The 21,676-nt window shown below is 54.7% G+C and overlaps 1 protein-coding gene across 6 annotated transcripts in view; it reads left to right on the top strand.

Moving 5' to 3' along the window:
- LOC144889616 (E3 ubiquitin/ISG15 ligase TRIM25-like) overlaps positions 1 to 21,676 on the top strand; it is a 111,320-nt gene that overhangs the window by 11,909 nt on the left and 77,735 nt on the right. For 4 of the 6 annotated variants that reach the window (XM_078770563.1, XM_078770561.1, XM_078770567.1 and 1 more), the window contains exon 1: positions 13,084 to 13,168. The exons of the other annotated variants lie outside the window; for them this stretch is intronic. The gene's annotated coding sequence lies outside the window, so the exon portion shown is untranslated. Of the gene's footprint in view, positions 1 to 13,083; positions 13,169 to 21,676 lie in introns of those variants that run through there. 6 annotated transcript variants of the gene reach the window in all.

Genomic DNA, 21,676 nt, shown 5'->3' with positions numbered 1-21,676 from the left:
CGCCCCGCCCACCGCCGCGGCGAAAACCGCCACCGCGGGGAAACCCGTCGACTCCACCGGCCTGGCGGAGCCAGCCGCACTCCTCCAGCTCCACCACCTGGTGCTGGTTCCATGCCAAGTTCGGCCACGAAGCTCGGCGGTGTCATCCGCCGTGCTCCTTCAACGGGTCGGGAAATGCCTGGGCCGGCGCTCAATATTGGCGATGAGCGCCGGCCGTTCGAGCAGCCTGCTGTTCATAACGGACACCTTCTCCGGGCGCCGTTACCTGTGCGACACGGGAGCGCAGGTGAGTGTCATTCCCGCCGGCACGTCAGACAAGCACGCCGCGGGTGGGGGCCCCGCACTGCTTGCCGCGAACGGGACGCCCATCCGTACGTACGGAAAACGCTGCCTCTCTCTGCGGTTTGGAGGGCAGGTTTTCCGATGGACGTTCGTCACCACCGACGTGCCCATGGCACTGCTTGGCGCGGACTTCCTGTGCGCTAATGGGCTCCTGGTCGACGTCAAGCGCAGACGGCTTGTCCAGGCCGAGACGTTCAGCTCGCTCACTTGTGCGTTGCCCAGCTCAACGAGCGGCTTGCCAAGCGGCTTGCCGAACGATTCGGTTCCGGCCACGTTGGTCTGTACGCTTCCGGCAGCGGATGCATTCACCCGCCTCCTCGCCGGTTTCCCGGCCCTCACGCGGCCCACCTTCTCGGCGGGGGCCGTCAAGCACGGGGTGGCCCATCACATCCCCACCGTCGGGCCACCGGTCTACGCCCGGGCACGCCGCCTCGAGCCGACGAAGCTGGCGGTGGCAAAAGCGGAGTTCGCTACCCTGGAGCGACTCGGCATCGTTCGGCGCTCAGAGAGCGCTTGGGTGTCGCCGCTGCACATCGTGCCGAAGCCCGGCGGGGGATGGCGACCGTGCGGGGACTATCGCCGTCTCAATGACGCCACGACTCCCGACCGCTACCCCGTCCCCCACATTCAGGACTTTTCCGCCCGTTTGGCGGGCAGGTCCTTCTTTTCGAAGGTGGACCTCATACGCGGCTACCATCAGGTCCCCGTCAGGCCGGAGGACGTCCCGAAGACGGCGGTCATCACGCCATTCGGACTCTTCGAGTTCCTGTGCATGCCCTTCGGTCTGAAGAATGCGGCTCAGGCGTTCCAGCAACTGATGGACAGCGTCCTGCGCGACTTGGATTTTGTCTACGTCTACCTGGACGATATCCTCGTCGCCAGCGCGTCCCGCGAAGAGCACCTACGCCACCTCCGCACGCTCTTCGAACGCCTGGGCCAGCATGGCCTGATTGTGAACCCCGCAAAGTGCCAGTTCGGCTCCGCCACAATCGATTTTCTGGGGCACCGTGTCACCAGGCACGGAGCCGTCCCCCTGCCGGCCAAGGTGGAGGCGGTGAAGGGGTTTCCGCGCCCCCGCACGATCAGAGGGCTGCAGGAGTTCCTGGGCATGGTGAACTTTTACCATCGGTTCCTGACCCGTATCGCCCAGCTCCTGCGCCCCCTGCACGAAGCTCTCCGAGGTAAGCCGGGCAAAGGCGACGTTACCTGGACCGAGCAGATGGACACGGCGTTCACGGGCGCGAAGCTCGCCTTGGCTAACGCCACCATGCTCACGCACCCGGCGCCCGATGCACCGATCGCCCTCACCACCGATGCCTCAGACTACGCGGTGGGCGCGGTGCACGAGCAATGGGTGCGTGGAGCTTGGCAACCGCTGGCGTTCTTTAGCCGGCAGCTTCGCCTGCCCGAACGCCGTTACAGTACCTTCGACCGCGAGTTGCTCGGACTTCACTTGGCGGTCAGGCACTTCCGCCATCTGCTCGAGGGCCGGGCGTTCACTGCCTTCGTCATCCACAAGCCGCTGATCTTCGCGATGGGCAAGGTCACCGAGCCGTGGTCGGCCCGGCAGCAGCGTCACCTCTCGGCCGTGTCCGAGTACACGACGGACATCCAGCACGTCGCAGGGAAGGACAACCCGGTGGCGGATTGCCTTTCCCGGGCCGTCGCCCACGCAGTCCACCTCGGCATCGACTATGCCCGGATGGCAGCGGACCAGGCCGCTGACCCCGACGTCCAGGCCTTGCGGACCGCTGTCACGGGCCTCCGCGTCACCGAGGTGCCGTTCGACGGCGCGGGCACGGCCCTCTTGTGCGACGTCTCCCTCGGGCATCCTCGCCCCATTGTGACCACGGGCTGGCAGCGCCAGGTGTTTGACGCCATCCACGGCCTGTCCCACCCGGGCGCGAGGGCCTCCCAAAGGCTGATCGCCGACAAGTTCGTCTGGCATGGCCTCCGGAAGGCCGTCCGCGGCTGGGCCAGGACGTGCCTCGCATGCCAGCGTGCCAAGGTGCACCGGCACACCCAGGCCACGTTGGCCCCGTTCACGGTGCCGGAACGCCGGTTTGACCACGTCCACGTGGACCTGGTGGGACCTCTGCCCCCCTCGCGGGGTTTCACCTACGTCCTCACCATGGTGGACCGCACCACCCAGTGGCCGGAGGCCGTGCCCTTGGCGTCGACAACGGCGGCCGATGTCGCGCAGGCTTTCATCGCCACCTGGGTCGCCCGGTTCGGCGCCCCCTCAGACATCTCATCCGACCGCGGCCCCCAGTTCACCTCGGAGCTCTGGGGGGTGGTTGCGCAGGGGCTCGGGGTCCGGCTGCACCGAACCACGGCCTACCACCCCCAGGCTAACGGCCTGTGTGAGCGATTTCACCGCTCATTGAAGGCCGCGCTCCGGGCCACCCTCCGCGATGGCGGCTGGGTCGACAGGCTCCCCTGGGTCCTGCTGGGCCTCCGGGCGGCGCCCAAGGAGGACCTGCGTGCATCCGCGGAGGAGTTGGTCTTCGGGCAACCGCTGCGGGTGCCGGGCGAGTTCCTCCCCGACTCCACGGCACCATGGTCCGCGGCACAGCAGCGCTCCGCTCTGCAAGAGACCGCCCAGAGGTTCGCCCCGGTGCCAACGGCATGCCACGGGCACCCACCGACGCATGTCGCCCCGGAGCTTCGCACGGCGGAGTACGTCTTCGTCCGCCACTATGCCCATCGGACACCACTGCGGCCCCCGTACGACGGGCCTTTCCGCGTGCTGGAGACCGGGGCGAAGCACTTCACCCTGGACATCGGCGGTACTCCTGACCGCGTTTCGGTAGACCGCCTCAAGCCGGCCCACCTCGATGTGGACCATCCACCGCCAGTGGCCCGACACCCACGTCGGGGCCGCCCTCCTGCGGGCGGACCCCCGGCACCGCCCAGCCCTGCCGCCACGCCGCCCCCCGGTCCTGCACCCATCCCAGGGGCAGCCAGGGGCATCCCACCTGGCATCCCTGCACCCCGGACGCCGCCGATCGCCAGGGGGCGCTTCGGCCGGGTCATTTGTCTGCCCCGCAAACTGGCCCTCCAGGTGCGCGGGAATTCTGGGGGGCGCGTGTGGCGGACACAAAAGCCCACTGGCGTGGTGACATCATTCCACGCACCAAGTGGGCGGTGGCCACGCCCGAGGGGTAGGCGTGGCCTCATGATATACACCGGGCGACCAGCCCGGAACATTTGAGTGTTACAGTGTAGTCTTACAATAAAGACGTTTATATGTTACCGCTTGTCCGCTTCCTCCTTGCTCACAAGCAGCGCGCGTAACGCCGCGCTTTAATATGTTGCTACATAAATGTTTTACTTATCAGATGTAACCTACAGTCAACTGTTCAACTCTATACATTTTTGTTTTAAAAAATTATTTTTATGTTGTCTTGGATATACTCATATTGCCATGGATATTCATCGTGTATTTACTGTATACTATCCTGTGTATTTATAGTATTGTTCTGTGTATTTATGGTATTGCGCTACACTTGTCATGTCAAATTGCTCTATGTGTAGTCTTGCTTCAATGTTTATATTGCACCAAGGACCAGGAGGAACGTCCTTTCGTTCCATTTTATACTGTATTGTATATGGATGGGATGACAATAAAGTTTATTGAATTGAATTGAATTGAATTGTAATCCCTGGATGAGATACAATCAAATTGATCCCATCGAGCATAGAAAACAAAGCATTGTGACCGGATATCATACTTGGGTACAAAAAAGAAAAGAGCGCACTGCTATTTGAGGTGTCAGGACCCAGCCAAATTGGCCTCAACAGCACAGGACTCAAGAAAATGATGAAATACCAAGATCGCAAAAATGAAGAGAAAAGATTAAGAGCGCTGAAATTGTACCAGTAATTATAATCGGATTACCATCGTCCATAATATTGTTGCGAATATGGAATTTGGCCTCCATATCCGCTTGTAAATATTCCCCTATTTTCTCCAATACTCCCCAACTTTCCCCAATCCCCCATTCCCTAGTCCCATTGCATGTAAATAACAATCAGTAGAGCCGACCTTCCCCTTATTCCCCCATTAAATGTCGTGCCCAGGTCCACCGCACCACACGTAGACAACTTTCGGACATCTTCCTAGTTATTCTTATTCTATGTCAGTTAAGGCCTCGTCTCCATTAATTATGACTCTTCGTTGCACCAGAATGTGATTATATGGCATCAGTAGTGAGTTTAGGACCTTTCCCATACCTCCTTCCATCTTCTTCCCCAACAATTACAACAACAACAGAGGAGATGGCGGCGGAGCGGGGGAGGATGCGTCCTCACACCGGCTCGATTAGCGCCATTGACCACGCGCTCCACGGGGTTACCACGGAGGGGCTGGCTGTCAGCTCCTCCTCAAGGGCGGAGCCTGGTAACCCCCCGCACCCAATCAGAAGGGCGGACCGATTCCATCTGGGGCGGCGCTAGCGAGCCGAGGGCGTGTCACTCCCCGCCGGATATACGCGGCCACGTAGCGGACGTGACGTCAGATGCGCCCCCAGCTGGAGAAAGAAGGACCTGCGAGCGCTGAAACAGATGCGCCTGAGTTTGGAGAGGCCTGAGAAAGAACGTCACCTCTGAGCGCTGCGACGAGACCTCCCCGCATCTCTGGACCGAACCGTGTACCCTGCTTTGAGCCAAGAGTGCACCTTGAGCCATCGATACCCGCTTTCCTGCCATCAACCCCCGTGTGAGTCAGCCGTTGTTCCGTTTGTCTGTCGTCTGTCCGGGAATAATATAAGATTGTGTCTAAGTGCTTGTCTTTCTATGTTGTACCTCTCGTCCCTGTAATCTGACCTTCCGCACGAATATAATCTCCTCCGGAGGTCTTGAGAACCGTATCCCTGGTGTCGTCATTTTAATCCCAGCCGTGTGTCTGTTCCTTCATTGACCTAGCATCGCGCGACTAGTCAACGTTCGGCTTCGGGTATAATATCGAGTATAATCTTGTGCAGACGTGGTCATCCCAAAACCGCTCGGTGAATAACATCCAAGCCACGTCTGTAACAATTGGTGTCGAGGAGTGGAATTCGAACCCGGGACTAAATTTATTAGGCCCAAATTTGTAACAGTTAGAATCGATTTGGAGCGCGTTTCCCGCGCGAAATTATAATGGCCGAAATTTGAATTTGTTTTACGAAAATAAAAATACATAAAAAAACCGAATTTTGAAAGTCGCGCTATGGCGGATCAAGACAGCTGGGGTCCGGTAGAGGAGAGAGAGGTAGGGTCGATCCAGGACCAAAATGAGGGACAGGAGGAGAGCGAAGCAGTGAGGGCGGCAGGTTCGCAAAATAGCGCCGTCACGCACGAAGAAGCGGGCGCGCAAAATGGCGCCTCGCTGATCACCGCGCCAGCGACCGTGGCAGCGCCCCTGGTGGATTCGAACCTTTTCCTCCTGCAAATGGGGGCCCTTATGGAGAGGCTAGAAGCAAAAATGGGGGTAATGGGAAACGAAATGGGGGTAATGAGGGACGAAGCGAGGGGTACCAGTGAGGGGTTAGACAATAATTTTAAGGGATTAGACAAGAAATTTGGGAAGTTAGACAATAATTTTGAGGAGTTAGACAAGAAATTTGGGAAGTTAGACAATAATTTTGAGGGGTTAGACAACGGGATAAAAGAGGTGAGAAATGGGTTAATAGGGTTAGAAAACAGTATGGAAGGCAAATTGAGGGACATGAGGGACCAAGCGGAAAGGGAAGTTAACCAAATGGGGCAGCAGATAGAGGGGGTCAGAATGGGGGTAGAAACCAAACTGGATGCTCACAGGGAGGAAATGGAGCAGATGAGGGTGGCATCTGGGCAGGAGATGCAAGTGATGGGAGAGGAGATCAGGAGAGGAGTGAGTGAGGAGGTCGGAGGAGTGCGCGAGGAGGTGAGGCACTGTAAGGAGCACATGGAGAAGGAGGTGAGAAAGGGGACTGTAAAGTTACAAGGGGGCATAGAGGACCTGACGCAGGAGGTGGAACAGCTGACGGAGGGACAAAAAGGACTAACGGAGCAGGTTCAAAGGAACACTGCGGTATTAGGAGGTTTAAAAGCGACACAAAACGACATAAAAAACGACTTGATAGCGACAAAGAGGGAATGTCAGATGGTACGTGAGGGACTGACAACGAGGCTGGACGAGGTGATAGAGGTAATGGAGACGAAGGACCGACAGGTAAGGACGCACATGGAAACGGTCAAGGTAGCCTTGGAGGACGAGCTTGAGGAGACGTACCGGGGAATAAAAGAGGTGAAGCACAAATTAGAAGAAGTGGAAGAAGGGATGAGCGAAATTAAGAAGCGACGGAGAGGGGATAAGAAAGAGATAAAAGAGGAGATAAAAGAATTGGTCCAAAGTCTGTGTTTGGATCGAGATGATGTGCTCATTAACCGGATGAGGGATTCGCAGGTGATGGAGGAGAAGCGAAGAGGAAGAGGACCCGGTGTAAGTGGTGACCAATATGGTCGTGCGTATGATGCGCCAGGGGATTTAAGGAGCTTGGGGGTCGAGATGGACCCGGGTGTTCGTGAGAGGCCGTTGGTGAAGTGTGCGACAGGTCTGGTGTGCGAAAGAGGAGGTGTGCGAGAAAGTCCGACTCTGGGGTGTGTGAGGAAAAAGTGCACGCCGAGGAGTGAGTGTGCTGGCGAGAGTGAGTCGGTCGTAGCGCGTGTGCGAGGAAGCACGTGGAAGCGCGGTGTGGTGAGTGTTACAGAGGGTGTGACGGGAGAGTGTGCGCAAGAGTATGCGCGAGAAAGGTGTGTGACGGACAGGTGCATGAGGAAAGAGTGCGCTGTCAGAAGTAAGGAAGAGTGTCCACCTGTGGTGAGTGTTACAGAGGGTGTAACGGGAGAGTGTGCGCGAGAAAGGTGTGTGACGGACAGGTGCATGAGGAAAGAGTGCGCTGTCAAGAGTAAGGGTGAGTGCGCTGTCAGGAATGGAGGTGAAAGTAGTGAGAGTGACATGGAGCGTGAGTTAGTTGTGACAGGTGAGCGAGGATGTACACCTGGGATGGAAGGATGCACACCTGGAATGGTAGAGCGTGAGTGGGAATGCACGCTGGAATTGGTGGTGAGGCACGTGGTTGGGTGTGCGAATGAGGGCACACCTGTGATTGTCACAGAGGAGGTGACCGAGGAGGGGGTGCGAAGCGGTGTATTGGTGAGGTGTGCGACCAACGAATGTGTGCCAAAGTGTTCGGTGGTCAGGTGTGTGACCAAGGCTGTGAGTGGAATGAGGGTACCTGGGTGTGTAAGGAAGGGTACGAGGAGCATGGGCACAGCTGGATGTGTGAGCAAGGAACGGGCTGCGGGGTGTAAGCATGCAGGTGAAGCATCGACATTAAACGGGTTAGAGGTTAGGTCGACTTTTAGCCGAATCGGGCCCTCGGTGCGTGCTGGGCCTCGCTTTGAACGGCCGCGTCCGTGCTCCACTAGGCGGAGCGGGCGGCCCGATAGAAAGGGTCGTCATGGCGACCACTTTTTGTTGAGGCATTCCGGCAGGTCGAGATCGGGACATTGGATGGCTCCACGCCGAGGTGATGCGTGGGATCTCGGCCCGGGTAAGCCCCCGTCCCTGCACCGAGTGCCGGACGCATCCAGCCGCTGGCACAAAACAACCAGCATCCATTGCTTGGCTTTACGAAGCCGGGCTTTGGACAGGGATTGGCGCACCGAGAGGTATTAGTGAGTCGACTGGGTGATGAGGTTAGTGTTTTGGACCCAAAATTAGAGAAAAACAAAATTTGATGATTGGCAAGGGATTGGCAGTAGTGATTGGCAGATGATGGGCAGTGATTGGCAAATTTTTAATTTGTTGAAATTTGATGTGCAAAATTGGTAGTGAGAGACCCCCGATGTGGTGGGATGGCAAATCCACCATCCTTCCCATGTGGGGGCAAAGGAGCACTAGATTATGGGGTGTATGGCAGTGAAAACTAGCCCGGGTGGGTTAGGATATGGTGTGTAGGGATCTAGAGAAGATGACCTTAGGTAACGTTAAGGTTAGTTAGTGACTGATACCTGTAGTGGGGACGCAGGTAGATTAGTGTGGATGATAATGACGAGGGAGCGCAATAGTTTAAAGGGACGACTGGGAAGCGCAAGTTTCAGAAGGGAGTAGTTAGCTGAGATGATGCCGTGTGTGTGAGAATTGAACAGGTGTGATTGCACAGGTGTGCAACTGGACAGGTGTGTGGAGCAGTGTGTGAGTAGTGAGTGTTGTAGATCAGCGCGAATGCGCTTGGGGAGAGAAGGGTGCAGGTGGCACCAGGTGTGAGAGCACAGGTGTGCAAGTACAGGTGTGTGGAGAGAGTTGGAGTAAGTGGTACCGAGTGGTGTGCATGGTGCGAAGGTGTGGATGGGGGAAGAGTGGACCCCTTTCACGAGTACCCGGGGCGGGTAGTGTAAGTGTTAGGTAGAGGGTACAGGTAAATTGTGGTTGGATATTGGCACTTGTGGTGCGGTTGCAGAATGGTGTTGTGAATGGGTGCATTAGTGTTGTGGAAATGGCTGGGCGTGTAGCCTGTTAGTGCGTGTAGTTGGTTGGGCACTCCACCACTGTGAGGATGTCGGCCAGTTGAGGCCGCAGGTGGGCTCTGGGAGCCGGTAGAGTTGTGGATGGGGCCCGAGGATCCGGAGGACGGACCCGGGTAGCCCAGTGCCAGAGAGGGCACCGAGTGGGGAGAGTGCCAGAGGGCCTTCCCCAAGTAGTTAGGTTAGGGCAAGGAGCAGGTAAGCTCGGAGGCAACTGCAGTGGTGGAGGTGTGCAGGTGGGTAGACCCACTGGGAGAGGTACACGCCGCAGCCCAGAAATTGTGCGAGGGCACCGGGAGATGAATCGGGGGAGTGAGACCCCAAATTGAAGCGCACCACAGTTTGGCCAATGGGAATTGGTTTTTAGAACCCATAGTGTAAGAGGGCCAATGGTTTGGCCGGAGAAAGACCCCGGGTAGTGTAAAGTGTGTTAGTCATTTAGGAAATAGTTAGGATTGATGAACCTGTCGCACCATACGCAGCCACTTACCTGTGGTGATGATGATGACTCCACACCTGTGTTTTCTTTGTTTTACCACAGGAAATGAGATTGCTGTGGATTTGTGAGACGCATCACGACGTGGATGGGACATTGGGGTGATTCCATCTCTCCCTCCCTAGGAGGGACTGATGATGAGTTGAAAATGGCAAATTTTGATGAGAGTTGAAAATGGCAAATTTGATTGGTTAGGAGGGAGAGAAGACGAATTTGGTTTATGGGAGGAACGGGGAAGACAGTAGGGATGTTTGTTGATTTGTAAAGTAGATGTTTATGGGTAGTGTTGTGTTTTGTGGATGCAGTAAGGGGTAAGGGAGGGGCCATGTAGGTTACCTGGTGGGGGGGGGGGGGCGTACGATAGGAACGTACCTGTCTCACCTGGTTCCCATGTGCCCCCAGTGTGCATCACCTTACATTGCGTGCACTTTTGCGCCCTTACCACCTTACTCACTTGTCTGCTTCTTTTGTCTCCCACCTCCGAGGATCTGGCTTTGGGGTAGAGAGAGAGGAGAGAGAGGTGCTGGCTGCGCAGTTGTGGGCCTGCACTTTTGCTGTTTGCTGCCGGGATCGATACACCATATGGACCGCAATGTTTGTGGCCACCCACAATGGACCGCAGTTCGTTTGCGGCCAAGCACCACCCGGGGATGGACCTATGGGTCAACGTGGCACCTATGCCATACAGGTGAACCACTTTTAGTTAACACCAAGTGCACCACAAGAAGAGCAAGAGACACCTGCAGGGTTAGGGGTTGTCGAATTTATTTTTATTCCAATGAACAATGGTGACTGCACCGATTGGTGGTGGGGTGGTGCTTTTGATGCTCGGGAAGGGTGCTCTGCACGTTATTAAAGGCCGTCGGCCACAGAGCACTCGTGGGTTGGTGTATCGATGCTGGCAAGCGCGCTCTCTCTATGCATAACATCTGCATGTGTTCCTCCAAAAACAGGTCCTGGATCGTAGTGTAGATATCAGCGTAATCTTGTAAATAATGCTCCCTACCGGCTGTATGTTTAGTTTGAGAATTCTTTCCGGATTCGGTTATCCTGTGGGTGTGTTTCTGTGAGGAGAAGGGTGCAACGTCGCAGGGGGACATATTTACTCATTTGTGAATATCTGTAAAACTGTCGCACTCAGGGTAGAGTTAATAGTAGAGGGAACTACATTGCGTGCCACACTAAAGTAGGTAAAAATTTATCGGGTCGGGACGCCCCGAGGGTAGAGAAGGGTGCAATGTTGCGAATATGGAATTTGGCCTCCATATCCGCTTGTAAATATTCCCCTATTTTCTCCAATACTCCCCAACTTTCCCCAATCCCCCATTCCCTAGTCCCATTGCATGTAAATAACAATCAGTAGAGCCGACCTTCCCCTTATTCCCCCATTAAATGTCGTGCCCAGGTCCACCGCACCACACGTAGACAACTTTCGGACATCTTCCTAGTTATTCTTATTCTATGTCAGTTAAGGCCTCGTCTCCATTAATTATGACTCTTCGTTGCACCAGAATGTGATTATATGGCATCAGTAGTGAGTTTAGGACCTTTCCCATACCTCCTTCCATCTTCTTCCCCAACAATTACAACAACAATAGAGGAGATGGCGGCGGAGCGGGGGAGGATGCGTCCTCACACCGGCTCGATTAGCGCCATTGACCACGCGCTCCACGGGGTTACCACGGAGGGGCTGGCTGTCAGCTCCTCCTCAAGGGCGGAGCCTGGTAACCCCCCGCACCCAATCAGAAGGGCGGACCGATTCCATCTGGGGCGGCGCTAGCGAGCCGAGGGCGTGTCACTCCCCGCCGGATATACGCGGCCACGTAGCGGACGTGACGTCAGATGCGCCCCCAGCTGGAGAAAGAAGGACCTGCGAGCGCTGAAACAGATGCGCCTGAGTTTGGAGAGGCCTGAGAAAGAACGTCACCTCTGAGCGCTGCGACGAGACCTCCCTGCATCTCTGGACCGAACCGTGTACCCTGCTTTGAGCCAAGAGTGCACCTTGAGCCATCGATACCCGCTTTCCTGCCATCAACCCCCGTGTGAGTCAGCCGTTGTTCCGTTTGTCTGTCGTCTGTCCGGGAATAATATAAGATTGTGTCTAAGTGCTTGTCTTTCTATGTTGTACCTCTCGTCCCTGTAATCTGACCTTCCGCACGAATATAATCTCCTCCGGAGGTCTTGAGAACCGTATCCCTGGTGTCGTCATTTTAATCCCAGCCGTGTGTCTGTTCCTTCATTGACCTAGCATCGCGCGACTAGTCAACGTTCGGCTTCGGGTATAATATCGAGTATAATCTTGTGCAGACGTGGTCATCCCAAAACCGCTCGGTGAATAACATCCAAACCACGTCTGTAACGTCTGTAACAAGAAAATGATGAAATACCAAGATCGCAAAAATGAAGAGAAAAGATTAAGAGCGCTGAAATTGTACCAGTAATTATAATCGGATTACCATCGTCCATAATATTTACCCTATTTATGCATTCGCGTAATTACGCATTTTACCGACAAAGAAATCCACAAAACCCCCCATTTTTGTAATGGTACAACCCTAACTTTGAATCGGGTAAAGGGTAAAAGGTGAAGGGTAAATGGTGTTAACTTCACGGACATCTGTGCGAGGTGATAGAAATAGTAATTAGGCAAAAAGTGAATCCGGATGTAAAGGAGTTTGTAAACATCAACATGACACATTTACACGAAGCACGGAGTTTAAACGGCAAAACATGTTTCTGAAAGTTGCTTTTCCTGATCTCACGAGTTCGTTGTGTTATAATTTATAGACAATACAAACAAATGGAGCATTAAAACGGTTTTTGAAGAGTAATTTGGCGCCACATCCCCTCCTCCCCCTCTCCTCCTCGTCCCTCTCCTCTCCTCCTCTTCCCCCTCTCCTCCTCCTCCACCCTCTCCTCCTCTTCCCCGCCTCGCCTCCTCCTCTCCTCTTCCCCTCATCCCCTCTCCTCCTCATCCCCCCTCTCCTCCACCTCCCCCTGCTCTTTCTCCTCCTCCTCATCCTCCTCATTCCCCTCCTCCTCGTCCTCCTTCCCATCACTACGCCACTGCTCTTGCGTTTCAGCAAGAATGTGTAGTTTGTGCAGGATGCCGGCGATAGCTTGCCTACTCTTCGTGAAGGACACCGTGGGATCTTTAACGTTCACCAACTAATGTTAGCACAGAGGACATCCGGCTTTACGTCCGTCCGAGGGACGAAGATGAACACCTTGATGAATCACCTGCCTGCGAAACACCTGGACGGCAGTTTATACCTGGGTCGGGATTCGACCCCAGCCGTCCAGGGTTGAACCTGAACACACATTTTGAAGATCGTTCTCCCGAATGAGTTCAGTTCAGGCTCCGATTGTTGAACTTTCTGAGCTCGAACATCGATCGGAGAAATCCGTGGATCGGGATTCGGGAATGATGTTTGTTTTGATCAATGATAACGAGATGAATGAGAGCGAGTTTGTTTATTAAACGGGATAACCAGAGATAACGGGTTTAAAATAAACGTTATCATCACATAAAAGGGTTTAAACCGGTTATTGTTTCACAAGAAAATTAACTTAAGGTGAAAAACAAGTTGAAAATCTAGTTGTTGTTATTAATACAATCACGTGACCTGCTGTGAAAGTCGAATGCGTGGGTGATCACGCCCCGTTCTACGAGGATGCGTCATCACGTTGTTCATACGTCATTGAGCGAGGCTCCTCCCCTATGAGCTCAGTCATCAGAAGTGTTTGTGCGTCTCTCAAGCTTCATCACCAGGAGAGGTAACGTGTCCGTACTCGTACCTGGGTTAAGGAGTTATCAAGTTATTAATGAGAAATGTTGTACAATGATCGTGTGTGTTTCACTCTGGGAATGAAGGAGTGTGTGTTTCACTCTGGGAATGAAGGAGTGTGTGGAGAGTGCGATCGGGAAGATCCGTGTGGTTCCGCAGGATGACGTCAGTTTTAGGGCCTCAGAGGAACCACAGAGTTCCAGGTTCATTAGTTTCACCACCGAAGGTCGATGGAGGTTTTGTTTTCATGTCTGTTTATCTATTTGTGAACAAGATGTCTGAAAGAGTTGTGGACGGATTCGGACGAAACATGGTGGAAACGCCTGGTGAGGTGTGGGACACTGACGATTTTATTTTATACCAAGTCGAGTCTCATGTAAGAGCTAACATATGGAACATATAATAAAGGGAGCGAAAGGGAGCGAGAGGGGGTGAGAGGGAAGTACAACAACAGTGGAAAACAGGGATATCGGGAGATCTGTGGAAGAGATAGCGCTGGGCCGGGGAACATGGGATAAACAAGATGGACGCTACAGGGATTTCAGGAAAGAAAACAGGGAATTTGAAGGAGGTGCGAAGGGGTAGGTTAAAGGGGGTAGAAAAGATCACGGTTTTGGATGGGGATATTTTGGATAATATGAGATGGTGGTGAACACCTGTTTTGCAGACCTGGAGGGAGGAGTGGAACTAGTTATACTAGTTATGCTAGTTATACCAGTTATACACCAAACAAAATAAACAACAAAAACGACCGGCAAAGACATCTTTGAGGAAGGTGGCAGAGGTGAAAATCGCACATCCACAGCTCAGAGACCGGAACCAGGTGTACCTTTATAGTGATGATACCAGGTGATGGTATGATACCAGGTGTACCTTTATAGTGATGATACCAGGTGATGGTATGATACCAGGTGTACCTTTATAGTGATGATACCAGGTGATGGTATGATACCAGGTGTACCTTTATAGTGATGATACCAGGTGATGGTATGATACGAGGTGTACCTTAATAGTGATGATACCAGGTGATGGTATGATACCAGGTGTACCTTTATAGTGATGATGCCAGGTGATGGTATGATACCAGGTGTACCTTCATAACTTCGTTTTACTAAAACTCCCATTGAGTGATGGATCAGATGTTTCACTCATGGAATCTCATTATAATCTCTGTTTCTGTGTTTGTCGACACAAGCACATTGTCATGAGACACCTGGCGCTTTGTTGTGTTAGCTGTTTGTGATGATCGAGTGCACCTTCTGATGATCTTCTTATCCAGTTTGTCATTTCATTTAATACCCTGAATGATTATTCCGAATGTTAATACTCGGGGATTGTTCTTCATGTGAATACTCAAGGAAAATCCCGTCAAATGATGGATTCACCAACTCAACACAACACACGGGATTACAATAGATACAAATTTATCGATTACATCCAATGAATGATTTACAACAAATAATGCAGTTCAATAAATGAGACTTTACCTGGAGGGGATTAGTGGTGAGAGGAGAAACTTGTCAAAACATTCCATACTGGAATGAGAGCAATGTAGCTTCAACATGCCTCCCCGAACAGGAGGGTAAGGTGATCTTGGGCATACTAACCCCCACCAACAGGAGGGTTATATCATCTTGGGCATACCAACCCACGAACCCCCACCAAATGGAGGGCAAGGTGATCTTGGGCATACCAACCCCCTAACCCCCACCAAATGGAGGGTAAGGTGATCTTGGGCATACCAACCCCCGAACCCCCTCCAATTGGAGGGTAACGTGATCTTGGGCATACCAACCCCCTAACCCCCACCAACAGGAGGGTAAGGTGATCTTGGGCATACCAACCCCCTAACCCCCACCAACAGGAGGGTAACGTGATCTTGGGCATACCAACCGCCTAACCCCCACCAACAGGAGGGGAAGGTGATCTTGGGCAAACCAACCCCCTAACCCCCACCGACAGGAGGGTAACGTGATCTTGGGCATACCAACCCCCTAACCCCCACCAACAGGAGGGGAAGGTGATCTTGGGCATACCAACCCCCTAACCCCCACCAACAGGAGGGTAAGGTGATCTTGGGCATACCAACCCCCTAACCCCCACCAACAGGAGGGTAACGTGATCTTGGGCATACCAACCCTCTAACCCCCACCAACAGGAGGGGAAGGTGATCTTGGGCATACCAACCCCCTAACCCCCACCAACAGGAGGGTATCGTGATCTTGGGCATACCAACCCCCTAACCCCCACCAACAGGAGGGCAAGGTGATCTTGGGCATACCAACCCCCTAACCCCCACCAACAGGAGGGCAAGGTGATCTTGGGCATACCAACCCCCTAACCCCCACCAACTGGAGGGTAAGGTGATCTTGGGCATACCAACCCCCTAACCCCCACAAACTGGAGGGTAAGGTGATCTTTGGCATACCAACCCCCTAACCCCCACCAACTGGAGGGTAAGGTGATATTGGGCATACCAACCCCCTAAACCCCACCAACTTGAGGGTAAGGTGATCTTGGGCATACCAACCCTCTAACCCCCACCAACAGGAGGGTAAGGTGATCTTTGGCATACCAACCCCCTAACCCCCACCAACTGGAGGGTAAGGTGATCTTGGGCATACCAACCCCCTAACCCCCACCAACTGGAGGGTAAGGTGATCTTGGGCATACCAACCCCCTAACCCCCACCAACTGGAGGGTAAGGTGTTCTTGGGCATACGAACCCCCTAACCCCCACCAACAGGAGGGTAAGGTGATCTTGGGCATACCAACCCCCTAACCCCCACCAACTGGAGGTGTAAGGTGATCTTGGGCATACCAACCCCCTAACCCCCACCAACTGGAGGGTAAGGTGATCTTGGGCATACCAACCCCCTAACCCCCACCAACAGGAGGGCAAGGTGATCTTGGGCATACCAACCCCCTAACCCCCACCAACTGGAGGGTAAGGTGATCTTGGGCATACCAACCCCCGAACCCCCTCCAATTGGAGGGTAACGTGATCTTGGGCATACCAACCCCCTAACCCCCACCAACAGGAGGGTAAGGTGATCTTGGGCATACCAACCCCCTAACCTCCACCAACAGGAGGGTAACATGATCTTGGGCATACCAACTGCCTAACCCCCACCAACAGGAGGGGAAGGTGATCTTGGGCATACCAACCCCCTAACCCCCACCAACAGGAGGGTAACTTGATCTTGGGCATACCAACCCCCTAACCCCCACCAACAGGAGGGGAAGGTGATCTTGGGCATACCAACCCCCTAACCCCCACCAACAGGAGGGTAAGGTGATCTTGGGCATACCAACCCCCTAACCCCCACCAACAGGAGGGTAACGTGATCTTGGGCATACCAACCCTCTAACCCCCACCAACAGGAGGGGAAGGTGATCTTGGGCATACCAACCCCCTCACCCCCACCAACAGGAGGGTATCGTGATCTTGGGCATACCAACCCCCTAATCCCCACCAACAGGAGGGTAAGGTGATCTTGGGCATACCAACCCCCTAACCCCCACCAACAGGAGGGTAACGTGATCTTCGGCATACCACCCCCTAACCCCCACCAACAGGAGGGGAAGGTGATCTTGGGCATACCAACCTCGTAACCCCCACCAACAGGAGGGTAAGGTGATCTTGGGCATATCAGCCCCCTAACCCCCACCAACAGGAGGGTAAGGTGATCTTGGGCATACCAACCCCCTAACCCCCACCAACAGGAGGGTAAGGTGATCTTGGGCATACCAACCCCCTAACCCCCACCAACAGAAGGGTAACGTGATCTTGGGCATACCAACCCTCTAACCCCCAACAACAGGAGGGGAAGGTGATCTTGGGCATACCAACCCCCTAACCCCCACCAACAGGAGGATACCGTGATCTTGGGCATACCAACCCCCTAACCCCCACCAACAGGAGGGTAACGTGATCTTGGGCATACCAACCCCCTAACCCCCACCAACAGGAGGGTAACGTGATCTTGGGCATACCAACCCCCTAACCCCCACCAACAGGAGGGTAACGTGATCTTGGGCATACCAACCCCCTAACCCCCACCAACTGGAGGGTAAGGTGATCTTGGGCATACCAACCCCTTAATCCCCACCAACAGGAGGGTAAGGTGATCTTGGGCATATCAACCCCCTAACCCCCACCAACAGGAGGGCAAGGTGATCTTGGGCATACCAACCCCCTAACCCCCACCAACTGGAGGGTAAGGTGATCTTGGGCATGCCAACCCCCTAACCCCCACCAACTGGAGGATAAGGTGATCTTGGGCATACGAACCACCTAAACCCCACCAACAGGAGGGTAAGGTGATCTTGGGCATACCAACCCCCTAACCCCCACCAACTGGAGGGTAAGGTGATCTTGGGCATACCAACCCCCTAAACCCCACCAACTGGAGGGTAAGGTGATCTTGGGCATACCAACCCCCTAACCCCCATAAACAGGAGGGTAAGGTGATCTTGGGCATACCAACGCCCTAACCCCCACCAACAGGAGGGTAAGGTGATCTTGGGCATACCAACCCCCTAACCCCCACCAACAGGAGGGTAAGGTGATCTTGGGCATATCAACCCCCTAACCCCCACATAACAGGAGGGTAAGGTGAACCTGGGCACACCAACCCCCGAAGCCCCACCAACGGGAGGGTAAGGTGATCTTGGGCATACCAAGCCCTAACCCCCACCAACTGGAGGGTAAGCTGATCTTGGGCATACCAACCCCCTAACCCCCACCAACAGGAGGGTAAGGTGATCTTGGGCATACCAACCCCCTAACCCCCATCAACAGGAGGGTAAGGTGATCTTGGGCATACCAACTCCCTAACCCCCACCAACAGGAGGGCAAGGTGATCTTGGGCATACCAACCCCCTAACCCCCACCAACAGGAGGGCAAGGTGATCTTGGGCATACCAACCCCCTAACCCCCACCAACTGGAGGGTAAGGTGATCTTGGGCATACCAACCCCCTAACCCCCACAAACTGGAGGGTAAGGTGATCTTTGGCATACCAACCCCCTAACCCCCACCAACTGGAGGGTAAGGTGATCTTGGGCATACCAACACCCTAACCCCCACCAACAGGAGGGTAAGGTGATCTTGGGCATATCAGCCCCCTAATCCCCACCAACAGGAGGGTAAGGTGATCTTGGGCATACCAACCGCCTAACCCCCACCAACTGGAGGGTAAGGTGATCTTGGGCATACCAACCCCCTAACCCCCACCAACTGGAGGGTAAGGTGATCTTGGGCATACCAACCCCATAACCCCCACCAACTGGAGGGTAAGGTGATCTTGGGCATACGAACCCCCTAACCCCCACCAACAGGAGGGTAAGGTGATCTTGGGCATACCAACCCCCTAACCCCCACCAACTGGAGGTGTAAGGTGATCTTGGGCATACCAACCCCCTAACCCCCACCAACTGGAGGGTAAGTTGATCTTGGGCATACCAACCCCCTAACCCCCACCAACAGGAGGGCAAGGTGATCTTGGGCATACCAACCCCCTAACCCCCACCAACTGGAGGGTAAGGTGATCCTGGGCATACCAACCCCCGAACCCCCTCCAATTGGAGGGTAACGTTATCTTGGGCATACCAACCCCCTAACCCCCACCAACAGGAGGGTAAGGTGATCTTGGGCATACCAACCCCCGAACCCCCACCAACAGGAGGGTAACGTGATTTTGGGCATACCAACCGCCTAACCCCCACCAACAGGAGGGGAAGGTGATCTTGGGCATACCAACCCCCTAACCCCCACCAACAGGAGGGTAACGTGTTCTTGGGCATACCAACCCCCTAACCCCCACCAACAGGAGGGGAAGGTGATCTTGGGCATACCAACCCCCTAACCCCCACCAACAGGAGGGTAAGGTGATCTTGGGCATACCAACCCCCTAACCCCTACCAACAGGAGGGTAACGTGATCTTGGGCATACCAACCCTCTAACCCCCACCAACAGGAGGGGAAGGTGATCTTGGGCATACCAACCCCCTAACCCCCACCAACAGGAGGGTATCGTGATCTTCGGCATACCACCCCCTAACCCCCACCAACAGGAGGGGAAGGTGATCTTGGGCATACCAACCCTCTAACCCCCACCAACAGGAGGGGAAGGTGATCTTGGGCATACCAACCCCCTAACCCCCACCAACAGGAGGGTAACGTGATCTTGGGCATACCAACCCCCTAACCCCCACCAACAGGAGGGTAACGTGATCTTGGGCATACCAACCCCCTAATCCCCACCAACAGGAGGGTAACGTGATCTTGGGCATACCAACCCCCTAACCCCACCAACAGGAGGGTAACGTGATCTTGGGCATACCAACCCCCTAACCCCCACCAACAGGAGGGTAACGTGATCTTGGGCATACCAACCCCCTAACCCCCACCAACAGGAGGGTAATGTGATCTTGGGCATACCAACCCCCTAACCACCACCAACTGGAGGGTAAGGTGATCTTGGGCATACCAACCCCCTAACCCCCACCAACAGGAGGGTAAGGTGATCCTGGGCATACCAACCCCCTAACCCCCACCAACAGGAGGGTAAGGTGATCTTGGGCATACCAACCCCCTAACCCCCACCAACAGGAGGGTAAGGTGATCTTGGGCATACCAACCCCCTAACCCCCACCAACAGGAGGGCAAGGTGATCTTGGGCATACCAACCCCCTAACCCCCACCAACAGGAGGGCAAGGTGATCTTGGGCATACCAACCCCCTAACCCCCACCAACTGGAGGGCAAGGTGATCTTGGGCATACCAACCCCCTAACCCCCACCAACTGGAGGGGAAGGTGATCTTGGGCATACCAACCCCCTAACCCCCACCAACTGGAGGGTAAGGTGATCTTGGGCATACCAACCCCTTAACCCCCACCAACAGGAGGGTAAGGTGATCTTGGGCATATCAACCCCCTAACCCCCACCAACAAGAGGGCAAGGTGATCTTGGGCATACCAACCCCCTAACCCCCACCAACTGGAGGGTAAGGTGATCTTGGGCATACCAACCCCCTAACCCCCACCAACTGGAGGGTAAGGTGATCTTGGGCATACCAACCCCCTAACCCCCACCAACTGGAGGATAAGGTGATCTTGGGCATACCAACCCCCTAAACCCCACCAACAGGAGGGTAAGGTGATCTTGGGCATACCAACCCCCTAACCCCCACCAACTGGAGGGTAAGGTGATCTTGGGCATACCAACCCCCTAAACCCCACCAACTGGAGGGTAAGGTGATCTTGGGCATACCAACCCCCTAACCCCCACCAACAGGAGGGCAAGGTGATCTTGGGCATACCAACCCCCTAACCCCCACCAACAGGAGGGCAAGGTGATATTGGGCATACCAACCCCCTAACCCCCACCAACAGGAGGGTAAGGTGATCTTTGGCATACCAACCCCCTAACCCCCACCAACAGGAGGGCAAGGTGATATTGGGCATACCAACCCCCTAACCCCCACCAACTGGAGGGTAAGGTGATCTTGGGCATACCAACCCCCTAACCCCTACAAACTGGAGGGTAAGGTGATCTTTGACATACCAACCCCCTAACCCCCACCAACTGGAGGGTAAGGTGATCTTGGGCATACCAACCCCCTAACCCCCACCAACAGGAGGGTAAGGTGATCTTGGGCATATCAGCCCCCTAACCCCCACCAACAGGAGGGTAAGGTGATCTTGGGCATATCAGCCCCCTAATCCCCACCAACAGGAGGGTAAGGTGATCTTGGGCATACCAACCCCCTAACCCCCACCAACTGGAGGGTAAGGTGATCTTGGGCATACCAACCCCCTAACCCCCACCAACTGGAGGGTAAGGTGATCTTGGGCATACCAACCCCCTAACCCCCACCAACTGGAGGGTAAGGTGATCTTGGGCATACGAACCCCCTAACCCCCACCAACAGGAGGGTGAGGTGATCTTGGGCATACCAACCCCCTAACCCCCACCAACTGGAGGTGTAAGGTGATCTTGGGCATACCAACCCCCTAACCCCCACCAACTGGAGGGTAAGGTGATCTTGGGCATACCAACCCCCTAACCCCCACCAACAGGAGGGCAAGGTGATCTTGGGCATACCAACCCCCTAACCCCCACCAACTGGAGGGTAAGGTGATCCTGGGCATACCAACCCCCGAACCCCCTCCAATTGGAGGGTAACTTGATCTTGGGCATACCAACCCCCTAACCCCCACCAACAGGAGGGTAAGGTGATCTTGGGCATACCAACCCCCGAACCCCCACCAACAGGAGGGTAACGTGATCTTGGGCATACCAACCGCCTAACCCCCACCAACAGGAGGGGAAGGTGATCTTGGGCATACCAACCCCCTAACCCCCACCAACAGGAGGGTAACGTGATCTTGGGCATACCAACCCCCTAACCCCCACCAACAGGAAGGGAAGGTGATCTTGGGCATACCAACCCCCTAACCCCCACCAACAGGAGGGTAAGGTGATCTTG

Source organism: Myxine glutinosa, chromosome 1, assembly GCF_964187855.1.
Source record: "Myxine glutinosa chromosome 1, kmMyxGlut1.1, whole genome shotgun sequence".
NCBI classification, from domain to species: domain Eukaryota; kingdom Metazoa; phylum Chordata; class Myxini; order Myxiniformes; family Myxinidae; genus Myxine; species Myxine glutinosa.
This window is presented reverse-complemented; position numbering and strand designations above follow the sequence as displayed.